This window comes from Lacerta agilis, chromosome 1, assembly GCF_009819535.1.
Source record: "Lacerta agilis isolate rLacAgi1 chromosome 1, rLacAgi1.pri, whole genome shotgun sequence".
NCBI classification, from domain to species: domain Eukaryota; kingdom Metazoa; phylum Chordata; class Lepidosauria; order Squamata; family Lacertidae; genus Lacerta; species Lacerta agilis.
The window spans coordinates 48192008-48205634 of NC_046312.1; the positions used below are offsets into that span (position 1 = coordinate 48192008).

Below are 13627 nucleotides of genomic sequence, written 5' to 3' on the forward strand. Positions count from 1 at the left end.
ACATAAAGACTAATTCTTGCTGGTATAACTTTAATATGCAAGTAGATGAAGATTTTTAGAATAACAACTTTTCATATTAGTTTTTTTAATCCCAGTTTAATAGGTTAATCATTCATATTTGGACAACTTTTCTGTTGTACTTAGAAGGAGAAAAATAATCATTACCTTAATAATAGCAATTTAAATAGATTTATTAGATCCATTCCACTCCAAACAATCAGAAAAATATTGTTTCTATTCTATTCACTGAACTTCTTGAAACTTAACACTGAAGGGGTTGATTCTGTATTCATAGGTTTGTAGAACAATGGAATTAAGGTCTTTTTCTCAACTCTGTTCATGTTATAACATTTTTGCTGTGAAGAAGAGGCATGTGATCTCTGCTGAATCAAATTCAGTTTTGAGAACTGCAAAAGTAAACCAAGCATCTGTGATAATATCTTGTAGGCAGAGAAACTGCCCAATAATTTTACAAAAACCTCTGGAAGAGCATAAACGACATTGTGAATGGATTAATGGAATTTATTTACCAAAAAAATTAAACATATACAGCCTTATTCTACATAATTAAAAAACTAATCTTTATTTCATGATTGAATAACCTTTGGATGTTAATATATTTTCCTCAAAAAGCATTTTATTTAAAAAAAATCAATTTAAATAAAAAAAATCTGATTTAAATAAAAAAAATCTGATTTAAATAAAAAAAATCCGATATTTTTTTTAAAAAAAAAATCATTGATTTTTATCCACCCTGCCTAACAGGACTAAAACTGCATTTTGTGGCCCTTCTGCAGGTGATCCTGTATTTTTGTATACAACTGTTTTTAAAATGGATATTTTTTTTAAATAGTATTCTCTAAGAAAACAGCACAAGGAAACTTACTTCTCAGTTAAGAATGGCTGGTGATACATTTGTTCCTTGCCATCTTACTCTGGACTATATCCCCCCCCCCCCCCAAATCTCTCTCACCTTCCCCAACATCCAGTCTGACTCAGAGACCCACAGTTCTGCAAGCCACTGTAGTTGTGCATGCTAACCTCTTCCACCCACACATGGTACTTATAATGGAAAGCTCTTTCATCTTGTCATAGCTGACAGGTGGGAAGGCAGGGCAGATGGACCCAAAGAGAAGCCTAGAGAAGACAATTTGCTAGTGGGCACTATGATTAAAACTGCAGATGAGTTCTGATTGTTATCAGGGACTTTTTCTGTCTAGAACATTATTTAGTACAATGGCAGAATGGGTAAAGCACACCCTGGAAAATACCTTGCAGCTGGTGGTAAGACTGTGAGCCAGAGGTTCAAAGATATTATCTGGCAATAAAAGATACAGGGTGTAGCTTTATTTAATTATTTTGATGCAAAGGAATAAATTTTTAATTTATGTGAGTGATTAAAGAAAAATAACTCCACGCACCTGTGATGCCTCAGGGAGAAACGAGTCGTGCAACTCAGTCACACTCCTAAGTTAACAGCAACCAGGTTATTTTCTTCTTCTCCTCCTCCTCCCTCCCTTTCCCCTGCGTGCCCAAGTGCTGTGCTCAGTGATCTCCTCCCAGAAATTGTCTGAGCCAGCAACGGCACTCATTAAATCTAAAAGCAACATGCTAGTAAAAAGTCCTCACCTCTCACCTAAGAACCTCTTACCCAATTACAACAGGCAGGGCTTCCCCCCCCCCTCCACACTTTGGTCATGAAGATGCTCTTCCCATTTGGTCTGGTCCTGTGCCCAAGCCCAGAGATCTGAACACAAGTTAACTGTTCACACACACTACAAGATTACACTGTGCAATCCATATTTACAAGTTTATATATCACAAAGCACAGTCTCATAATTCTGTAATAATGACAGCATTCAGTGTTAGAAGATATCTCCCAGCCAGCTGAAATTTCTGATCATCACAAGGAAACACATCTATTAGCAGCTAAATGTTATAACAAATTCACTTGTTTTTAGAAGGTTTTGAAGAATTAGAAACCAGAGGCCTTCCTATTGGGCATATCCAACCATGAGATACACAGGAAAGATAAAGTGTTTTTTATGTATGCCACAACTGCTGCTAGAATTTTGATTGCTAAATGCTGGAAAGGTGAGGAGCTCCCTACGGTGGAAGAATGGCAGATGAAGTTAATTGACTATATGGAACTCACAGAACTGACCGCGAAGCTCTGAGACCAGAGGGAGGAGGCGGTGCAAGAAGATTGGCAGAAATTTAAAGACTATTTGAAACAACGTGAAAAATTGGACATTTGAAGTGAAATCAGTGAACATAATAGGCGACAGCTATTACAATGTTAGATTGAAGTAGGATATAAGAAGTGAAGTTTGAAGGAAATTTTAGAATATAGTATAAGATAGAAATATAAGATGTTAAGATCAATGTGATAAGATTAAGATATAGTGATAGAAATAAGATGAGTTAAGGTTAAGATGAAAAATTATGGTGAATGTTTATTAAATTAGTCAAGAAGTTACTAAAGTAAATTAGAACTGAACGCAGAAGAGGGAACGGGGGAAGTCCCCCAAATAAGAGTAGAAATGAAGTTAGAGTAAATAGGTTGATATGTTTTTGTGTTTTATTTGGTTGTTTTTGTGTAATTTGTAATGTGTTTGTTTTATGTTGTTTGTATGGAAAACTCAATAAAATTCTTATTAAAAAATAGAAGGTTTTGAAGAATTAATTAACACTGAAATTCTTCTATCCACCTCTTTTGAAGTTTCCCTTTCCCTTTCTCTATTCTATTCTTTTCTTCCTTTCATGGGGTTATTAAAGATAAGTGGTCCATTTAAAGTAAGATGGTACAAGGTTAAAACAGTTAATCAACCAATGCAGATAACATATTCAAACATAGATATCTATACAAGAAAGGTCAGGTGAGAGAAAACAGGAAGGGTGGTGGGATGAAGCAGGCAACAAAGTTATCATAATCACCACTTAGGTCTTATCAGTGAGACATAGTTATTTGTAACATTTTATTTTCATTGCCTCATTAAAACACAAATCTCTTTAAAAGGAAATAAATTTAGTATTAGTAAAGTTAATCTGTGTTCTGATCAGAGTTCTAACAAGCATTTTATCACACTCCTGTGAAAATTAAATCATTTGACGGCACAATGGGAAGCTGATAAGAATCAAGTTCTAATACACAGGATCCAAAGGAATCAAATGGTTCTGTTGCTCCGAGGTAAATCAGTAACCAAGCAGATGGAGGCACATAAAATAATGATTGGCATTATGGCAAATGCTTACAAGTAGTGCTGAAGCAGAAAGAAAAGCAGCTGTGTTGCCCCAGGAGAGAAAAAAACACACAATAAAAACATCAACCTTGGGGCAATACCTTTACTTGGAAATTGAAAATATCACAACATTGTGTAAAGGCTTTTGAGGTCTCCAGAATTCATCATCAGACTAGATGGTGAACAGGAATACCCATGGCAATGGTTGTTTTCTCTAATTACATAGATAGGGAAACAACCATTGTATATATTTGCTTCCCAAGAGGTCCCAGTGTGACCTGATTAACATCTAATACAGCTGAATTTGACCATCTGTTGCCTTACCCTGGGCTTGTCCACATTTTAGAATTTTTTAGCTGTTAATCCGCTTTCCCCCATTTAAATTAGACCAGAGTAGTCCACAGCTGCATGTATTTGAATTTGTATATGAATAACAACCTTGGTCTTTCCTGTTCATACCAACAGGTATTTCCCCCTGCTTTTTAATTTGTTGATTCTATTATGCTAATGAAGTAGCAACAGGGTATGCCCACATATAGCTATGCATGCACCTTGTTATGAAAAAAATTCCCCACCCAACAACTGTGCAAAAGCACACAGTCAAATTGGGCAGTTGTAAATTTGCTTGTGCGGTTTTCTGGTTCTGTTTAAACCCGAGGACTCAAAAGAAAATATATTGCCATATAATACAAACACAAGTGTCATCATGCCACACTTTGCTTGGCCACAAACAGGTGGTACTGTGAACTACAGTGTGACAATAGCCTTCAGAGAGCTGTGGGGCCTTCACAGCAGTGTCTGAGGGCAGCACGTGGCCTAGGTGAGCCACAGAGGAATAGTCATGACAGGCCAGGGCAGTTCCTCAGCAACTGGCCTGCTCTGCTGCCACTATTGTTCACCTCACAGACGATGCCATTTCAGCCTTCTCCTATGAGCAGGATAGTTGCTGAACAGCTGGCCTGATTTGTCGTGACTCTTCCTTTGTGGCTCATGTAGGCTGTTGGCCTCCCTTCATGAGAGAATGCATAAAGGGAGGGGGGGTTCCCCTGTGGCTAATTTGAGCCTACTTCTGCTGCAGTTTCCTCCTTCCTCACAGGAGAAGCTGTAAGGGGAAGGGAGGCTTGGCAAAGTCCAAGGGGAGAGGGGAGGGAGATATCTATCTCTCCTTTGCGCCTTTCAAGCCTTTCCTCTCTCCAGGTAAGAGCACTCTGTTAATGTTCAGAGGTACCTGATTTGGGGGTTCTCCCACTCTCTGCCTCAGGCAGAAACAGCAGCATAAGGTGGAAAGGGAAAGGTCTACTGGGTTACCTTAGGCAATTGAAAAATGGAGAGTAGGGGAGCAGGTAATGGTAAAAGACCCCTGGATGGTTGTTGTTGTTGTTGTTGTTGTTGTTGTTCGGTCGTTCAGTCGTGTCCGACTCTTCGTGACTCCACGAACCAAAGCACACCAGGCACCCCTATCCTCCACTGCCTCCCGCAGTTTGGCCAAACTCATGCCAGTCGCTTTGAGAACACTGTCCAACCATCTCATCCTCTGTCGTCCCCTTCTCCTTGTGCCCTCCATCTTTCCCAACATCAGGGTCTTTTCCAGGGAGTCTTCTCTTCTCATGAGGTGGCCAAAGTACTGGAGCCTCAACTTCAGGACCTGTCCTTCCAGTGAGCACTCAGGGCTGATTTATTTAAGGATGGATAAGTTTGATCTTTTTGCAGTCCATGGGACTCTCAAGAGTCTCCTCCAGCACCATAATTCAAAAGCATCAATTCTTCAGCGATCAGTCTTCTTTATGGTCCAGCTCTCACTTCCATACCTTACTACTGGGAAAACCATAGCTTTAACTATACGGACCTTTGTCGGCAAGGTGATGTCTCTGCTTTTTAAGATGCTGTCTAGGTTTGTCATTGCTTTCCTCCCAAGAAGCAGGCATCTTTTAATTTCGTGACTGCTGTCACCACCTGCAGTGATCATGGAGCCCAAGAAAGTAAAATCTCTCACTGCCTCCATTTCTTCCCCTTCTATTTGCCAGGAGGTGATGGGACCAGTGGCCATGATCTTAGTTTTTTTGATGTTGAGCTTCAGACCATATTTTGTGCTCTCCTCTTTCACCCTCATTAAAAGGTTCTTTAATTCCTCCTCACTTTCTGCCATCAAGGTTGTGTCATCAGCATGGTTCAGTCCAGTCAAATTCAACTATGGGGTGTGGCGCTAATCTCTGCTTTCAGGCCGAGGTGGTGTTAGTCAGCATACAGCTTTTCCGCATCATGTGGGCAGCATAACTAAACCGCTTCTGGAGCATGGGACACCATGACGAGTGCCAGAGTGCACGGAAATGCCATTTACCTTCCCGCCGCAGTGGTATCTATTTATCTACTTACATTGGTAGGCTTTCGAACTGCTAGGTTGGCAGAAGCTGGGACAAAGCAACAGGAGTTCACCCCGCTATGCAGATTTGAACTGCCGACCTTCTGATTAGCAAGCCCAAGGGGGTTGTCAATGAAGGTTCTGTGCAAATCTGAGGGATCAATTCTGGGACTCCTTGCATTCTTTATCACCAGGTTGGGCACTGCTTTTCATTTGGGTGAAGACAAAGGCCAAGTAGGTAGTTCTGCCTTCTCTCTTGTCACCCAATAGCATTTCTTCATCTTCTCCACGTAAAGGACCTACTACTACCTTGTTCTTCATCTTGCTTTGAACATAGCTGAAAAACTCTTTAAAAATTATTTTTCACCTCTCTTGCAAATGTAGTAGAGCATACTAAAGGGGCAAACACTACAAAGAAACAACTGCCACGTAACAGATGCTCCCTAGCTTTAAATGTAAAACAAGAAGATCCAACTATGAACGGAAAATCATAATTATGTTTTTCCTGACATTTTCCGTAAGGGAAAAAAAACCTACCCACTCAATAAGCTGTCAAGTCCAGTGGGAGGTCAAAACGCTTACATGCTGCAGGGAGGGGGTAAAAATAAAGCTAGCAAGCCCATTACATATTGCCATATCCCCTGTCTCTCCCTCACAGACATTAGGACTCCACTATTGTATATCTGAGCACTTTCTGTTATGCTGCTCAGTAAGAAAACAGGAGAAAGTGCTGAGGATTATGAAGCAGTTATTACTGGAGTTTAAGCACATGCCACTCCGCTGCAACTTTACTTACAGTGGAATGGTGTGTCTACTCAGAAGCAAGCCTCATTAATTTAATGGGATTTACTTCCAGGAATATGGGTAAAGGATTACAGTTTAAGAGCTGTCAAGAGAACACTAAAAAGAGAAGTCAAACCGCCTCAGAGATGGACAAGGGATGGCAATTCAAATTTCTCGTATTAAGTTCTAAAAGGTTTAAAACAGTATCACATAGCAAACAGTACTGTTTCTGGTACTGGTTTTTGTTAAAGCCTAGCCATAAGAACATTTTTCAGTCTTTTCAAAGCTGCTACTGCAAAAATCCTACATTCAGAACTTCATCTGTAATTATCTTCAAAGCACATTTTATTAATTATGTTGCGGATAAAAACTGTACCAGATACATTTCCCACTTAAGCATATATTTTCAGGAAGAAACTCGTTGGCTGTTTCAAATAAAAGAATAACTTGGCTCTAGCATCTTGATACACGTTTCCTGGTGCCTAAAGGTGACAAGAGTGATTCATGAAACTAACATTTTCACTGCCAATCAGGTAACAGTTTGACAGCCACTGTTCTGCACAGTGTTTTGGTTTGTTTGTTTGTTTGTTTGTTTTTTGAGCAAGCGTAACAGACACAAACAAACAAAAAGGCAGGCACAAACTGGGTTACTGCATGTAAAATCCTATGTTGTGTCTACAGAAGTACAGTGCTTTCAATCACACAAAAGCACCAAACTATGCTCACCAAACATGTCTCTGTATACACACAGGGTGTTAAACACTGTTATTAATATATCTGTCAATATCTCTATTGGATTTGAAATTGTTTACATAGATAGATGTTTTAACTGCTTTTATTTAAAAGCTTTTACTGGTAATTGTTTCTATATATGCAATTTTTTATAAGTTTTATTCTATTGTTAAATCATTTTGTGTTGCTTGATACGAAATGATTTATACATGAAATTAATAATTGTGCTGTAAAAACTTTTTCAGCTATGAAAATACTGATTTTTGTGCATTTATGTAACAATCACAAATAACCCAGTTGTTTTGCTTAAGCCTGCATAACAGCAGCAGAGCACACAACTTAAAAAAAACCAAACCAACCCGATTCATTTAATATTCCGCAGTTTTTATGCCACAATCTTAAAACTGCTTTTTAAACTCAGGGAGTCTGGAGGTTAGTGGAACATTACCCTCTGGTCAGTAGGCTGCTAAGCACACATTTATTATAATGCTTTCATTTTCACGGTGCAGATTTCTTCCTTTAAATTGGGCCGTTTTTCAAGGTTTGTGACCTTATCTTCAAATGCCTGTAGCCAGGCTACTATAGCTGACACTCTAAAAACATGTCCTGCCACAATAGCTACAGTCCACTGAACTATTCAAGCTGTCAGCCAAGAGAGCGAGAGAGACGTGCACGTGAGGGCAGTTTTGCCTTGGCAGCTGATCCCATGCTGGCAAAGTTGAAGGTGCTGATAGTCAGGAACAAGCTGCGCTGCATAATAAGACCAACCTTTGTTGGTTATATGCCTCACTGACCGCAATGCGACTTACTTCTGAGTAACTATGTCCTAATAAAACATGTATTTTTAGAGCACTAAAAATATTTGACACAGTGCAAGTTTATCAGATTCACCATTTCCTGTTTCAGCCACTGGGATTTGGCTAGCGTTAGAAGTTTTGAAAGCTAAACCCAGAATTGGAGGGATTAATTTGGTTAGAAGTCCCACAAGGCAAAAGATATACACACCTGGGATGCAGCTCTTAAAGAATATAAAACTTTATAGTTCAGTCTGTTTGCTTGGAAATATGTCCTCTGCATTTTAGGGAAACTGGTTTCCCCCAAGTGGTTGTGTGTTTGTGTCTGTAGTGGTGGTGGTGGTGGGGTGTGTGTGTGTGTGTGTGTGTGTGTGTTTTGATTTTGAGGCTTTATGTCATAAATCCTAAAGCACTGACTCCAGGGCAGACCTATGGGTTTCAATGGTAATAATTTGATATTTTTGACTCCTCCAGTCAAACATTCTATCATGTAAAGCACAAAGTCATACCAAAACACAGGAGGCTGAATTTCCGAGTATCTCCTACTAAAAATTGCTAGGGTCATTTTGTTCATAACCATCACTTAAGACACCAGATACACAGGCAGAATTATAAATTAATATTCTACTGAACTGATTCTTTCCAATCATGTCTTAGATTCATACCAGACAGCCCTAAAGATTATCCAGGACAAGACGGGCAAATAACCAAGACAACCAAAAGCTCAACTATTGTATGCTGCTAGGACTGATCCTTCTCCGTTTTGCAGGGTTTTGTCACTCTTGACACTTTGTTAACCTCAGTATCAATCTTCAGAAACTCAGTGGGTGGGGTGCTCCTACACTGTTTTGGCAAATGTGCTGGTCTGGCACGTCATTCAGCAGATAGTGTTACAGTGCAGGGTATATGCTGCTGATCTGGGACATGTGTTGTGAGGCTATACAATCTGGCAGTATTTTACCACTAAGGACAACATGGGTCAAATGGAATCTAAATTAAGAACAAAAGAATTTCTCAGCCTTGAGCTCAACTGAAAACAAACACTTCTGTGTTTAGCTAGCAAAGCAATGCCAATGCACAACCTTTTACAGATAGCCCATCCCGATGCAGCCATGCAGCCTGGTATCACCCCCCCCCCCTTTTCTTTTCTTTTTTGCTCAGAATCAAATACTGGTAGGTTGCTCTCCTCTATGATGGGAGGATGAGTAACTTCAAGCCGTATATGACGGCTGTGACACATTGTGACAATACAAGCCAGGGATGTCACTTTTTTGTGGCCCTGTTTTTTTTCGCTGGGCATGTCATTTTGGACTGGTACACTGCACCAAGGCGCTAACACTTTCCCCATGCCTTGTCTACTCAAATCATTATTCCAGGCCAAGGGGTCTCCCCACACTTTTTCAGTCCAAAATATCAGGAACACAGGGAGCTGCACTGGCCTACCTAGCTCAGTATTGTCTAAAATGGTACAGAAGTGGCACTCCAGGGTCTCCTCCAGCCCTACCTAGAGATGCTGGGGATTGAACCTGGGACCTTTTGCATGTAAAGCAGATGCTCTTCCATTGAACCATGGCCCTTCCCCTATTCTCTTAGGACTCAAGAGGACTGGATCCAAACTAAGTTAGTTGCATTTAGGACTCACTGAAAACAATGTGAGAACTCCAGTCCCGCTACTTTCAATGGGAACTACGTGTGGCTAACCTACAGCACTAACATCCTATACATGTTTACTCAGAAGTAAGTCCCGCTGATTTTAATGAGCCCTATTAGCCCAAGGTATTTGGGCAGAGAGTTACAGCCTTAATCTGGAGCCGATGCAAAATCTTTAAGTGTTAACAGTGAATGCAATATTAATTACTATGTTTCTTTCACTAAAGCACTTATTATTTCTAAACTCCTTGCCAACCAAATAGTTAAATGTATGAAGGCAGGAGTGCAGGCAGGCAAACATGAAAGAAGGAACAGCTAGAAGAAAGAAGAAAGCATCAAATGCGTTTTCATGCGCTGAGACTCAAGGGCTCTCTGACTGGCAATGGCAGAACAGCTGCACCCCACAGCGCTTCCCGTTCGTAAGAGACGCCACAACTCTGGCATCAACCAGTCCCAGGCTTTACAAAACACAGACCTTCCCTGGCAGGGGGCTCATGTTCTCACATGTCCGCAGCTGGCACAAGATGAAGGGGAAAGGGATTGTGGTAGAGAGGGGGGAAAGAGGAACTTAGCTCAAGAGAGAAAATAATTAAAAGTTTCAAAATCACTCTGAGAACAGTAAGCCCTCCATTAGACCTGGAGTTGGAAAAGAGCTTCACTGAAAGGACAGCACTTCGGCAAAACAACCAAGAAATCAAAGCTATGAAGCACATTCAGATACGGTAGAGCTTTGAACTGGGAAAGTTCCTCGTGGAACAGCCATACACTCAAGCCGCTCCACCTCAGCCTCACATCTACAATGGGGAGATATTGATGGGCTGCTACCATACAGAATGGTTGTAAGGATTACTGAAGTTCTATATTTAGAGTACATTGACCACAGCAGGTTTTTAATTGTGTCCCCTTGGCTTGTATTGTTTAATGCTATTCCCTTTCCAGCTGCTGGTTTGTTTGTTTTTAGCAACCACTTTTTTAGTGGTCCTCTTGACATATTAAGTTAATACCATTTTCTTATGATAGCTGGTTGCTATATGTGTTTTTGAATACTGCCTGATTAGAAATATTGATTTCATTTCTTAATGAATCAATTTTTGAAATGCATTTCAAAAGGCAGGACATTAGCTTTAAATAAACAATCATACCTAGCATTAATTTTGTTAATGTTTCTTCCTCTGCGACATCCTGAATTTTAACAAGTGGCTGAAATACTGTACTCTAAGCATACAAAAAGGGTTGATATCCTCATCTTCAACCCCATCTTTAGTCAATCCACATTAACTGTTGCTTTCATATAAAAATGATCCTGTTTTAAGTTTACATTCATTTTGCCTTTTCTGCAGTCGGCTTATCCCCTATAGGTCCTTCCTCAAAAATGGTTCCTGCTTCTCTATAGTAAATCTTCCTCAGTGGTGGCTTGGGCCCATTGAGAATGGTAACCAGGCTGAAGGGAGGCCAACAGTAGGTGGAACCAGAGCCAATGACAAATGGAGCCTACCAATTCTAGTTTTGTCTAGAGATGTGAAGGCACAGATCCATTTTTAATCAATTTTTCATGGGGGAACTTTTTTAAAAACAAAAACAGGAAAATTTGGGTAGGTATGTTTTCCCTCCCCCATTTTTTTCTGGTTTTACCCATCCCCCGCACCCTTCATATCTCTAGTTTTGTCCCCATCCACCTCTCTGTTGAGTTCTACAAAGCAACACTGAGACTACAGAGGAGCAAGCTGACAGCCAGTGCCACCTCTAGGCTGCTTGTAAGTTAGACTGCACACAAGTCAGAATGCAGGCAGGTGCCGGTTGGCTGAGGCTAGACTGGGAATGGCGAAGCAGTGTCCCATTTGCCCTAATGAACTAGTACCCACTATTTCCCCATATTTAACAGACTCAACTTTCTGGGTCCATTATACTTTGAATAAAGGCAGCTCTGCTCATGACATGGGAGCAGGATTCAATGCTTTCATATAGGATGGCAGTCTCCATATACAAGGGTAAGGAAGAAAGGTTCAGGACAGGTTGCACCACTCCCCATCCATCTATGCAGTTGATGGGGGGCAACTGCATTACCAATAAGAAACAGTCAGGTTTTTTTAAAGCCCCTTGCTCTTTAACAACTGAACATGAATGGCATAAATGAGAACACTGAAATCCAAACACAGGACAGCCTTGTTCGGTTAGATCAGTTGGTTACAGCGTGATGCTTATAATGCCAAGGTCACATGTCTGATCCCTGTATGGGTCATATTCCTGCATTGCAGAGAGCTGGACTAGATGATCCAGGAGGTCCCTTCCAACTCTATTACAGTATTGTACCATTCGGTATGAATGAGGTTCTAATGCAGAGGCGTGGAAAAGACCCAGGTGCCTCCATAGTCCAGGGAACTCAAAGTACAACCTTGATCTCCAGTCCCTGAAAATATTTCACAGAATGTGTAACAGAAAAATATTGCAGCACAAACTGACACAGGGGGTGTTCACTACAACAGGGTTGGGGTGGGGGGTTTTAAAGGACCCAACCTGCTTGGTTCCTTCTCATGTGTATAGCGGGGAGGGGGACGACTTAAAGATACTTTGCCTATCCCAAGAGAGAGGAGGCTGAGCTTGGAGTCTCTTCAAAGAACACCTGATACACAGCCTGGGGCAACAAACAGACTTCTGAATGAGATTAACATGATTTGGTTTCTCTAATCACAATTACCTGTAGTCTCACAGCCAGTTAATTCTATTAACAAGGCCTTGAGAAACACAATAAAGCACCTGGAGAAAGGCAGCCATTCTCTCCAAAGAATTTTGTTTAAACAAACCCAGGTCAATGCCGAAAGAGATTCAAAAGCACTTTCCCAAACATTGCTTACTTTTACTGGATTCATATTAATCAAACAAACCCTTAGTCAACAGCTTTTGTGAAAATCATACAGGCGCTCCCCCAAACCCCGGAAATAAAGTAACTCTTTAAAAAACAACATACCTGAGCATGATCTATACAACACAGGGACAGGACAACGAACTTATTACTGAACTGCCCAAATTCCAACAGACTTTTCAAACAGTTTCCAAAAAAGTATGAATTTAAATGTAGTAGCACAAGTAAAAGGGATGAATGGGCTAAATAGGTAAGTAGATCAAATCCATCCATTATTTAGGAGATTATGACCTAGATTTAAATGTATAATTGAGAACTAAAAGCAGACATTCAAGTTTAGGGGACAAAAGGCCAAGATGTGTATGGCTGGGAGGCCTGAACTCCAACATAATGACATGAAATTATTATTGTTTCCTCCCACATAACAAGACCCTAAAATCATCTTCCCAGGTGTCATGGCCAGATGAAGAGGGGAAGGCCAGTAGCTCAGTAGTACAACATGCACTTTGTATGCAAAAGGTCTTGTGTCCAGTCCCTAGCATCTCCAGGTCAAGCTCAAAACGTCCCCTGCCTGAAACCCTGAATAGCCAGTGCCAATAGTTTTGCTGACACTGATCTAGATTGACCAATGTTCTGACTTGATATAAGGCAGCATCCTATCACCCTTGTGGTGGGCGACTACTAGAGAAGCTGTATTTTCAGTGGTGGTATCTTCTGATGAATGCCTTCACTGGAGAGTCTTGCCTGGTGCCCAAGTTGTGGTCCTTTTAGCACCTTTTTATTTTCTAAATCTTTTCAATCTTAATAAAAGTAAGAATTATTGTTTATTAGTTTTTTTGCACTGTAGCTTTCCTCTGACACTATTTTCACTCTGGTTTTATTCTCCTATTGGTTTTAGTTTTACATTTGTGTTTTATGTCATAGTTTTGTACTTTTGGTCTTAATTTTTACTTGTAAACTGCTCAGAAAAGCTTTGTTTATTGGGTGGTATATACATGTTATAAATAAAACAAAAGGGTACATTCGTTTTAAAAATCAAACACACAGAATCATCATATGATGGCTGAGAAATTTGCTCTGAAATACTAGGGGATAGGGGATCTGGCTTCAATTGCATGTCCAGTCAACAGAGTTCTTGGTTGGCCAAATCAAAACATCTGAGCCTTTGTTTCCCACACATAAGATGTGGCATAACAATGACCAACTC

At 40.4% G+C, this 13627-nt stretch overlaps 1 protein-coding gene across 4 annotated transcripts in view; it reads right to left on the bottom strand.

Moving 5' to 3' along the window:
- The window catches only part of C1H11orf49 (chromosome 1 C11orf49 homolog), a 117453-nt gene that overhangs the window by 93580 nt on the left and 10246 nt on the right, over window positions 1-13627 (bottom strand). Inside the window, exon 2 of one of the 4 annotated variants that reach the window (XM_033148671.1) lies at window positions 1272-1318. The exons of the other annotated variants lie outside the window; for them this stretch is intronic. The gene's annotated coding sequence lies outside the window, so the exon portion shown is untranslated. The remainder of the gene's footprint in view (window positions 1-1271; window positions 1319-13627) is intronic. 4 annotated transcript variants of the gene reach the window in all.